Raw genomic sequence first — 10,259 nt, 5'->3', positions numbered from 1 at the left:
TCTAGTTCCTTCTGTCTTCTCCCTGAAGTCTGGAAAAAAGTTCAGGCCAGTTGTCTAGTTAGAATAGGAAAGGAATATATATATTTTTTTATGGTAAATATTTTTATTGTTAGTTTTATCAGAAAAACTTGTATGACAATTTCTGATGCATAAGTTTATCAGAGCCAGAGATGATCATTTCTTCTAGAAAAGCAATCCTCTGAGGTTAGAATGGAAGACAAAGAAAAAACAGATTTCACTTTAGAATTTACTGTCACCAAGCCCTCAGCAGCACAACTCCTTTATATATCACTTGAACATTACATAGCAAGTCATCAACAGAAAACAGACCAAAAACCTTATATCCTTACTCTTCCAGTCAATCATCAAATTTTCTTAGATCTCTGAAACACGAAAATAAAAATCATTTCAATAACAGCATCCAAACACCATAGACGTTGTAATGAGGTGCAGCAGTCCAACTTTAGGCCTCCTATTGTCCAGATTTCAGCTGAAATAGCCTCCATCGGTTTCTTAGATTTTATCACCTTGTTTGGGAGGCCTGGCCTTGCTGGGCCTCAACAGACTACAACACTAAACACGTTAATGATCTATACTGAGAATGCGGTGTGAGTGGGTTTCTAACTCTTCGGGGACTCGAGTGGGAAGATGACGCACCCCGTGAACACAGCCGAGTGCCCCTGGGTCGTCCCTGAGCTGGGCTGTTTGACACAATCACTTTTCCTCAGAGGCCAAAGTCTGCGGTTTGATCTTCCTGGCGGCTTCCAGAACAGAATCCACGTTTAGGAAGGGAATATTTTAACGGGGAGGAGAGTGAGTAAACTATCCAGCTTTCCTTACCCCCCAATCCGCAGTGATTGGTTCAGGGATTGGGATGAGAAGAAAGAGCTAAGAATCCTACAAGAAATAGCTTCGCATTTGGCCTTATTGTTTGACATACCTACATTTAAATGAATACATAAAACCATATCAAAACCCAACTTTGGTTTTTGTGGATGTAGCTTGATTTGGAGCTCAGATTCTATCAGCTATTTCTTGTAGGATTCTTAGCTCTTTCTTCTGGGTTGAGTCTCCATGTGGTGGAGCTCAGCAATTTCAAGCTCATCCCAATCCCTGAACCAATCACTGCGGATTGGGGGGTAAGTATATGCCTTGGATTAGACTAGATCCCCATGAAACCCAGTTGTGGAGGTAGATTAACCTCAGCAACTGAGTTAAGAGTGGGGATGTTACAGTTCTCTAAATAGAAAGAGACTAGATGTTTGGCATCAAAAAATAACAGATGACTGCTAGAGTCAGTACATATTTACTGAAATCCCTGTTGAAATATATCCAAGGAACAAACATCAAACTTAAGATCTTCATTCACTGAAACTAGAGAAAGACCATGTCTCATACCACAAACTCTTGATGATACAATGTTTTGAACCACAAAGTGAGAAGGCACCAGCCATTGACGTGGCTTGCTTTAGTAAGAAATTCTGAAGGATCCTTTTCACCTGCAAGTTAGAGAAATGAAGATTGGGGATGAGAGAATAAATGGGGAGCTCCCCACTTAGGGTCCATTTCTCCTCAATGACAGCCATTCTTAACTTGTAACTGGCGGTGGAGTTGGGGCAAGATCTGGAAACAAGACCATGTAGCAGGAGAATCACAAAAGCGCAGTGTAAGAACCAGCTTTGCTGCTGGGATCCAAAGTCAAATGTACAAAGAAAAATGCACAATCATACCAAAAAGGGCCTTCAGCCATAGAACTTGATAGAGATTTCTCAGCTGGGAAGTAAATTCACTCCATAATTGGAATTGGTTAGGACTGGCCACTTTAGAATAATAATTAATACTTTTTTAGTCTTTCTTACGTGCCCAGCACTGTTCTAAGCCTTTACACGTACTACTTATTTATAGTCCCTCAGCAACCTGTGAGGTAGCTACTATCCATAACCTTGTCCTACAGGTAAAGAATCCAAGGTACAGGGTTTCAGTAACTTCAAGTCACCCAGCTGGTAAGTGTTAGAGTTGGGATGCAAACCTAGGTGGCCAGGCTGGCACCGAATCCACGAGCTTCACCTTGACTACACCTTATGGCTTTCCATGCTGTACTGTGGGGGGAGTATGAAGACAAAGTTCTTAACAAAGATTCCAAGCAAACTTGAACTTCTGTAATATAATTTAGCCTTTGTGTCTCTATAGAAGTATAATGACTAAGAGGAAAAAGGTAAACTGTTTTGAAAGCAGAAGATTATGTTTAGATCCTTAGGAAATAACTTCACTAAGATGACGAAGCAGCCACAGATCTCAGGGAAACACTGAGCAGGGTGCCTGGCCTTTAGAGCCCAGAGGGCTCACTGAAAACAGCCTCTGGTCGTGTAGACTACAGTCATCAACCCAGGTCTTTCTGGAAACGGTTGATGCAGGGCTACTGACTTGTAAGTCTTCATCTGGTCAATCACATACAAACGTCCTAATTTTGAGGTTTACTTTGCGCCAACCTAGGAATATTCTAGAGGTGATATTATTAATGTATTAGCTTAAAACTTAAAGTTGATACATTCTGAAAATTGTACTTTGGATGATGGAAATACACACGAAAGGCAATTTGACCTATCCTATTAAACTTGCTCTTTTTTTATACATTGTATTTAAGATGGTATGTTGTAAAAATGAAATAATTTGAAGCATTTAAAATCTGCCCAGGGGCTGGCCCCGTGGCCGAGCGGTTAAGTTCGCGCGCTCCGCTGCAGGCGGCCCAGTGTTTCGTTGGTTCGAATCCTGGGCGCGGACATGACACTGCTCATCAAGCCACGCTGAGGCAGCGTCCCATATGCCACAACTAGAAGGACCCACAACCAAGAATATACAACTATGTACCGGGGGGGCTTTGGGGAGAAAAAGGAAAAAAATAAAATCTTTAAAAAAAAAAATAAATAAATAAAATCTGCCTGATACGGAAATAAAGCACAAGATACAAGATAAGAGATTTTCTTAAATGGAAAAAAAAAATATGCACAAATAGTAAAACATTGAAATGGAATCTAAATGGGGTCAACTAATCAGGTCCACATTTTTTTAATAAAATGGAACAATGAGATCTCTAAATTCAACCACTATTTAAGTTAAAAAAAACAAAGCAGCACAAAATCTGCTAAAGTATTCTACTAATAGATTTGAAGTTCTGATTTCCAGGCTAATGAGGACTAAAAAGTGTTGCTTCTCTTCCAATTCAGAGAATTCCTGAACAGAGACCATTAGTTATGTTTCAGTTTGTCTACCATGACAATAGATTGCCTATTTGGCTATCACATAGAGTAGTGTCTGGCACATAGTAGAAGCTTAGGAAATATTTCTTAATGGTAAACACATTTCTAGACTCAATAGAAAATTATTTAATGGGAAATCAAAATTATACCTTTGTGGGGCCGTCCCTGTGGCCAAGTGGTTAAGTTCGCATGCTCTGCTTTGGAGGCCCAGGGTTTCACTCGTTCAGATCCTGAGTGTGGACCTAGCACCACTCATCAAGCCATGCTGAGGTGGCGTCTCACATAGCACAACCAGAGGCACTCACAACTAGAATATGTGATCATGTACTGGGGGCTTTGGGAAGAAGAATAAAAAATTTTAAAAAAAAGATTGGCAACAGTTGTTAGCTCAGGTGCCAATCTTAAAAAAAAAAAAATTACACCTTTGAAGAGGAGCTGACTTATTCTCAGGCATGTTGCTCAAGTGTTCAGCCATTCCTAGAAAGTAAAAATGGCTCTACTGGCAATTCTTGACTTAATGACAAGCTGAAAGAGAGCAAGATTCTTTCTGAATAAAGACAAGGGCTTTTTCTAAGTAGAAAAATTGTCCACCAGCTAAGTAAGTAAACTGGAGCAATTTAATATCAGCTCCTTTCTTGGTATTGTAAATATGTGGTGGTGAAAAGTATGAACAATGTACAGTGTGGTATGATGTGAAGAATGTTTAGAGATTAGACATGTTCTCCTCTTCCCTTGGCAACTGAGAAAGCTGGAAGTAGCAGCTGGGGATAAGGTCTAACAAATGGAAAAACTTCAAGGAAGAAGTTATTTTACTCAACTTAGTAGATTTATGAATTTGGAAAAGGACGCTATTTAAAATTCAAATAAATATGACCTGTATAATGGTAAATCTTGAGTACTCTAACTTGTTTTGTGAAAAATTCTGTTCAACCATAATTCCATAATTCAGCCAGAATACCAGCATCAACATGTTTTGTGGACAAACTTGAGAATTAAGATCTGGTCCAATCTTTGCTCTACTATTAAAATTGATACACAATCTTGGGCAAGTCATTTAACCTTTTTGAGCATCAGTTATCTCATCCGGCCATACAGCACTATGTGTAGTTTCCCAAACTTGCTATTTCCCTTTTTTTGTTGATCAGGCCAAGAAAGTTTTCTTCTATTCTCAGTTAACTAAAAGTAATTACCGTGAATGTTTGTTGAATTTTATCATGTTTTTTTGCATCTACATAGATTTTCATCTTGAATCTGCTAATGTGGTAATTTATATTAATAGGCTTTTTAAAAAATATTAATCTTGCCTTCCTGGAACAGATCCAACTTAGCCATGATGTACAATCTGTTTTGTGTGTGTGAGGAAGATTGGCGCTGAGCTAACATCTGTGCCAATCTTCCTCTATTATCTGTGGGATGCCACCACAGTGTGGCTTGATGAGCGGTGCCAGGTCTGCTTTGTTCAGTCTTTTATTTTGTTTTATAGTTCATTAATTTCTGCTCTTTTCGTTTCTGTTACTTTCTTTGGGTCTGAACCCACGAACTCTGGGCTGCTGAAGCAGAGCACTCGAACTTACCCACTACACCACCGGGTCGGCTCATGTGCATTCGTTTTTTTTAAATAGTGTTGGATTCAGTTTGTGAATATTTAAAATTTTTACATCTATAGCCATAAACGAGATGGCTTATAATTTTCCTTTGTGTATTAACTTTGTCTGATTTTGTCATCAAGGTTATCCTAGGTCCTAGACCCTTGAAAATAGTTGTGTCCCCCTTTCTTTCTGTTTCCTAAAAAAAGTTTGAATAAGATTATCTGTTTTTGAACTCACATATAAAACTATCTGGGACTGTGTTTTCTTTGAAGGGGAATTTTTTAAAACTACTCATTAAATTTTTTGATAGTTATTAGATTATTCAGTTATTCTATTTCTTTGTGAGTTGAATTTTGGTAATGCATATTTTTTGAGAAATTTGTCTCTCTTGCTTACCTTTTTTGCAAATTAGTAAAGTTGTTGAGTACCTAATTTTAGCTTTTAGTTATCTTCTGCATCTGTAGTGTGTCTGCTTTTTCCTTAGAAATAACATTTATTATGCCTTTTTCTCTTCATCTCACAGAGGTTTGCTCAATTTATTAATCCTTTCAAAGCTTTGTTCAGTCTTTTATTTTGTTTTATAGTTCATTAATTTCTGCTCTTTTCGTTTCTGTTACTTTCTTTGGGTTGATTCTGCTGTTGTTTTTGTAAATTCATAATTAAGATGCTTAGTTCATTAATTTTAGCCTTTCTCCTTTTCCCAATAGCACTTTTTTAGCTGCTTTCCTGGAACTACAGGTTTTAACATGTAGTAACTTTCTTACTTTTTATTTCTAACATCTTCTAATTTTCATTGAGATTTCTTTGATCATGGGTTATTTGGAAGTTTGTGTGTGTGTACATGCACGTGTGGTCATATGCATGCAGGCACACACATGTATGTGTTCTCCAAATGCATTGGGTTTTTTTCAATTATCTTTTTTTAAATAATTTTTTGAAGCTTCCTTTTATTTGTTTGTTTGTTTGTTTATGTGTGTCCCTATGCCCCCTGTAGTGTACATTTGTCCCATTTGTAGACACCCTTCTTCTTCTTTTTTTTTTTTTTTGGTGAGCAAGATTCAGCCTGAGCTAACCTCTGTGCCAGTCTTCCTCTATTTTGTACATGGCTCACTGCCACAACATGGCTGCCGATGAGTGGTGTAGCTTCCCTGCAGGAACTGAAACCAGGCTGCCCAAGCAGAGCACGCTGAACTTAAATCACTAGGCCATGGGCCTGGCCCCTTAATAATTTATGACTTACATTGTGGTGAGACAATTTCTAGAGACTTGCTTTGTGGCCTAGTACATGATCACTGTTTGTATATGTGTGTTTTCCAGTTGTCAGGGACAGCACCTTCTAATCTGCCTGCAGTACTCACCCCCTCCTCCCCTAATTACACTCAGCTCAGCCGTTCCCTGACTTCCTTCATCCTGATTTATGCCCCTCCTAAATGTTCTCATAACCTTCTTGACACACCCCTATTATTAGTATTTATCACAGTGTATTGCATTTGTTTCCTGGTCTGCGTCCCTTACAAAAGAGAGACTGAGGGCTCTTTGAGGAAAAGGGCTCATTGTTTTTAGGACCTAATATCTAAGTGACAGATCCATAATGTTCCAACCACTCAATATGGTACCTTCTATTCACCCTTTAAAGTCTGGTTGAAAGTCCCTACTCCAGAAAATGGTGGTGTGAGGCGGCTGGGTTATTCTGTCCCTAAAGAAAACAAATATAAAACTGAACAAATTATTAATACAACCACTTCACGGTAAGCAACAACTTGAGACATGTTTATTCATGAAAACCTACTACGGTATAGGGTGGATGAGAACAGTGAATTCATCGCCAACAAGTACATGGACAGATGCTCAGCATTGCTTGACGCTAGGGAAATATAAATAAGAATTACACTGAAATTAAAATACACCTGCTAAAATGGCTAAAATTTAAAAGACTGATAATATCAAGTATGGAGGAGGATATGCAGCATCTGAAATCTCATACATTGCTGGTGGAAATTCAAAATGATATAGCTACTTTGGAAAACAATTTGTACTTTTTTTTAAGTTAGATATGCATTTTACAATTCTTCTAGATATCTACCTGAGAGAAATGAGAATGTGTCACCCAAAAATTTGTTCATGAGTGTTTATAAGAACATTGTTCATTATGACCAAGAAAATAGAAACAACCCATTGGGACTGGCCCAGTGGCATAGCGTTAAGTTTGTGCGCTCCGCTTCGGTAGCCCAGGATTCGCAGGTTTGGATCCCGGGCATGGACCTATGTACCGCTCATTGGGCCATACAGTGGTGGTGTCCCACATACAAAATAGAGGAAGATTGGCAACAGATGTTAGCTCAGGGCTGATCTTTCTCACTGAAAAGAAAAAAAAAGGAAACAACTCAGATGTTCATCAATTGAAGTGTGAATACATATACACCAGGGAATACTACTTAGCAGTAAAAAGGAAAGAATTCCTGATCCATGCAAAAACATGGATGAAACTCAAAAACATCATGCTAACTGAAAGAAACTATTATACAAATGATGACTATGATTCCATTCATTCAAAACCCTGGAAAAGACAAAGTCTTCAGGACGCAGATCAGTGGTTGCCTGGGGTTGTGGGTCAGGGCAGGGATTGACTGCAAAGAGGAAATTTCCAGGGGTGCTGAAAGTGTTTTAACACTTGAATGCGATGGTCATTGCCAGACTATACATTTATCAAACTCAACAACTGTAATCAAAAGGGTAATTTTGTTGTGTGTAAATTATACCTCAAAAAAGCTTTAAAAGAAATGGAAAATAATGCCATTAAACCATAATTTTGTACATGCAAACTGTTTTACATTGTATTGCAATATATTGTTTCCATTTTTGTCTTTTCCACTAGATCATGAACTCTTTGAGGGTAGGGCTAGGTTTACTTAGTTTTTGAATCTTTATTACTTGGCCCATTATCTGGCACATAGCTCCCCATTAAAATGTTCACTGGGTAAGTGGCTGAGTAAATGCACAAATAAATGAGTGGGTGAATAGATGAATTGGGCTATATAATCTCTGAAGTCCCTTCCTGACCCCGAGATTCTAGGTGTCTATCCTTTACATACTGTGGCTATTCATTAATCAGTTTAAAAGAAAAATTCAGTATGATCTGAAAAAAAAAATTGGAGCGAAGTTAAATTCCAAAGCATAAAATTCAGTCATGAACCTCAATACAATCCTATGGTTTATTTCAGCAAGTTCAGCTTATCTAGTGTGGTTAAAAATGTTCTGATTAATCAAATATTCTGATAAGTATATTAGGACACCATCAAGCCTTATAGAAGTGGAGGAATACCAATTAATGTAGGAGAGAGTGAAGATCATAACATTTTGGCCTACAAGTGTAGAGCTCAATATTTCAGGCCTTATACTGTACAATAAAATTTACTTTACCTATTATATACTTTTAATACACCTTTAGGTGGGGCATATTTTCTCTAGTTCGATCCATTGCCACTGTCTCCTAAAGTGTGACATTCGACCCATTTCATTTATTCATTTTACCTCCCTGGCCTCTAAAGTTATTTGTAGTTGCTTCTCCTGCTCAAAAGATTAGACTCAGGGAGCCAAATGGGGAAGAGCATTGGTTGTATTAATGGTAAATCAGAAATGGGGAACAGAGTTTAGATTCTAGGTAAACAGGTGCTTTCTTCTTCCTCTCTCCTAAATTGTAGATAATACGTTTCTTCGTCTGACCAGCTGGAGCAGAGAAGGTAGACCCAGCTGGGTAACGTGGAGCCTAACTGAGCAGGACTAGTCTACCAGGTCTGAACAGGATGGTCAGAGAACGGAGAAGGTGGAGAAGAAGGGAGCGAATGGGAGGATGGGAGCTGAGGGGTCGAATAAGCAGTAGAGAGGAATGGACTGAAGTGGGGAGAGCTGTTTGCTTCTCATTCTCAAGTGTCAAGATATGGCGCATACCATGCGTTCTTTTGTCAGGGAGATTATCAAGTAAGTGGCTCAGAAAGAGAAGAAAGGTTCTTTTTGGAGAGAGTGTAATGAAGGCCAAAGTATTCCTTCTTCCCTGGGCCAAGGAAGAGCATGAAAAAGAAAAAGAAAAGGGACCGCTAGCTAGGGCAGCCCTGCAAGGGAGAAAGACTTCTCCAGTGAGGTCCCCAACACTACTCATCTTTAAAAACTTACTGGATCAAAAGGAAGGATGTTCCTTTTTTAGAGTTGGCTCCCTGGGTGTATAGTTTTTCTCCAACAGTGCTCTTTTCCCAGTGTGTCTGATGTAGTTTAGACAACATTCTCAGGATTCATTGAAGTAAGCTGGTGGTTCTCAACAGGCAACTTGCATTAGAATCACCCAGAGTGCTTGTTGAACCACAGATGGCTAGGTCTCTGACTGAGTGTAAAGTGGGGGCTGATAATTTTCATTTCTAACATAGTACTAGTTTATATCGGTGCTGCTGGTCCAGGTACCACACTTGGAAAAATCCCTGGAGTAAGTACTTACCATTTGCCCCAGGGTGAGGAAAACTCAACTTACAAGCCAGTTGAAACTGAGATCAGTAACATCTTTGCCACCTCATATACCTGGCTAGCCTGGCCCCAGTCCCTTCTGGACACTCCCTGGTATGATTCCCTTCATTGTCCCTAGATCTCTGTCATTAGTCCTGAGCCTTAGAACCAAGGTCTTTGTCCAGCCAGTTCAGTCTGCTTTCACTCCTGGGTTTGGCTTCTCCTATCCCATAGTTCCTTTGAGAAAGAGATTTTCACTCTAATTCTGTGCAAGTCTATTTACTCCTACCTCAGGTTAAAGCTATTTTCCTCCACATTCCTGTGACGCCGATCAGGTTAGTATCCACTGGGATCTCTCCCTTAGGCGTTCCCAGGCCGCAGGCATCCACACGTCCACATAGTTTCCCTGAGCTGAGCTTCCATCTGCATAAGCACAGCCTGGATTCTCTAGCTTGCTGTTTTCTTACTCCTGTCCCTGTGACTGCCCTGCGGGAGGCGGGGACCCAGCCCCTCCACTGTGGATCACAGCATGCAGGAATCTCTGACACTTTCATGTAGCTGCATACTCTCTACAAAATGTTCCTGATCTTCTCCGCCATGTCCCTACCTTCTGGTCCAGGTCCAAGTCTCACCTTCTCATGCCCCCCACACCCACTGCCCCCGTCTTCCCTGGGTCACACACTCTTTCTATGTAACATTGCAAGGATAACAGGACATGTTGTTAGTTTGATTATAATGCACTTCTCTTGCTCTGAATCAGGCTGATTTCCCCCCAAGGCCATCGCATCTTTGGGAGAGGAGGATTTTTTCTTGGAGGGAGAAACAAAGGTAATCTATGCTCAAATTACTAATCAGTTAAAGCTTTATCATACGGTACAATAAAATTTACTTTACCCCAAACTGAATATTATGTTATTTTTTG

This window comes from Equus caballus, chromosome 18 (assembly GCF_041296265.1).
Source record: "Equus caballus isolate H_3958 breed thoroughbred chromosome 18, TB-T2T, whole genome shotgun sequence".
Lineage (NCBI taxonomy): Eukaryota > Metazoa > Chordata > Mammalia > Perissodactyla > Equidae > Equus > Equus caballus.
The sequence above is the reverse complement of the archived record's forward strand: the minus strand, read 5'-3'. Positions refer to the sequence as shown.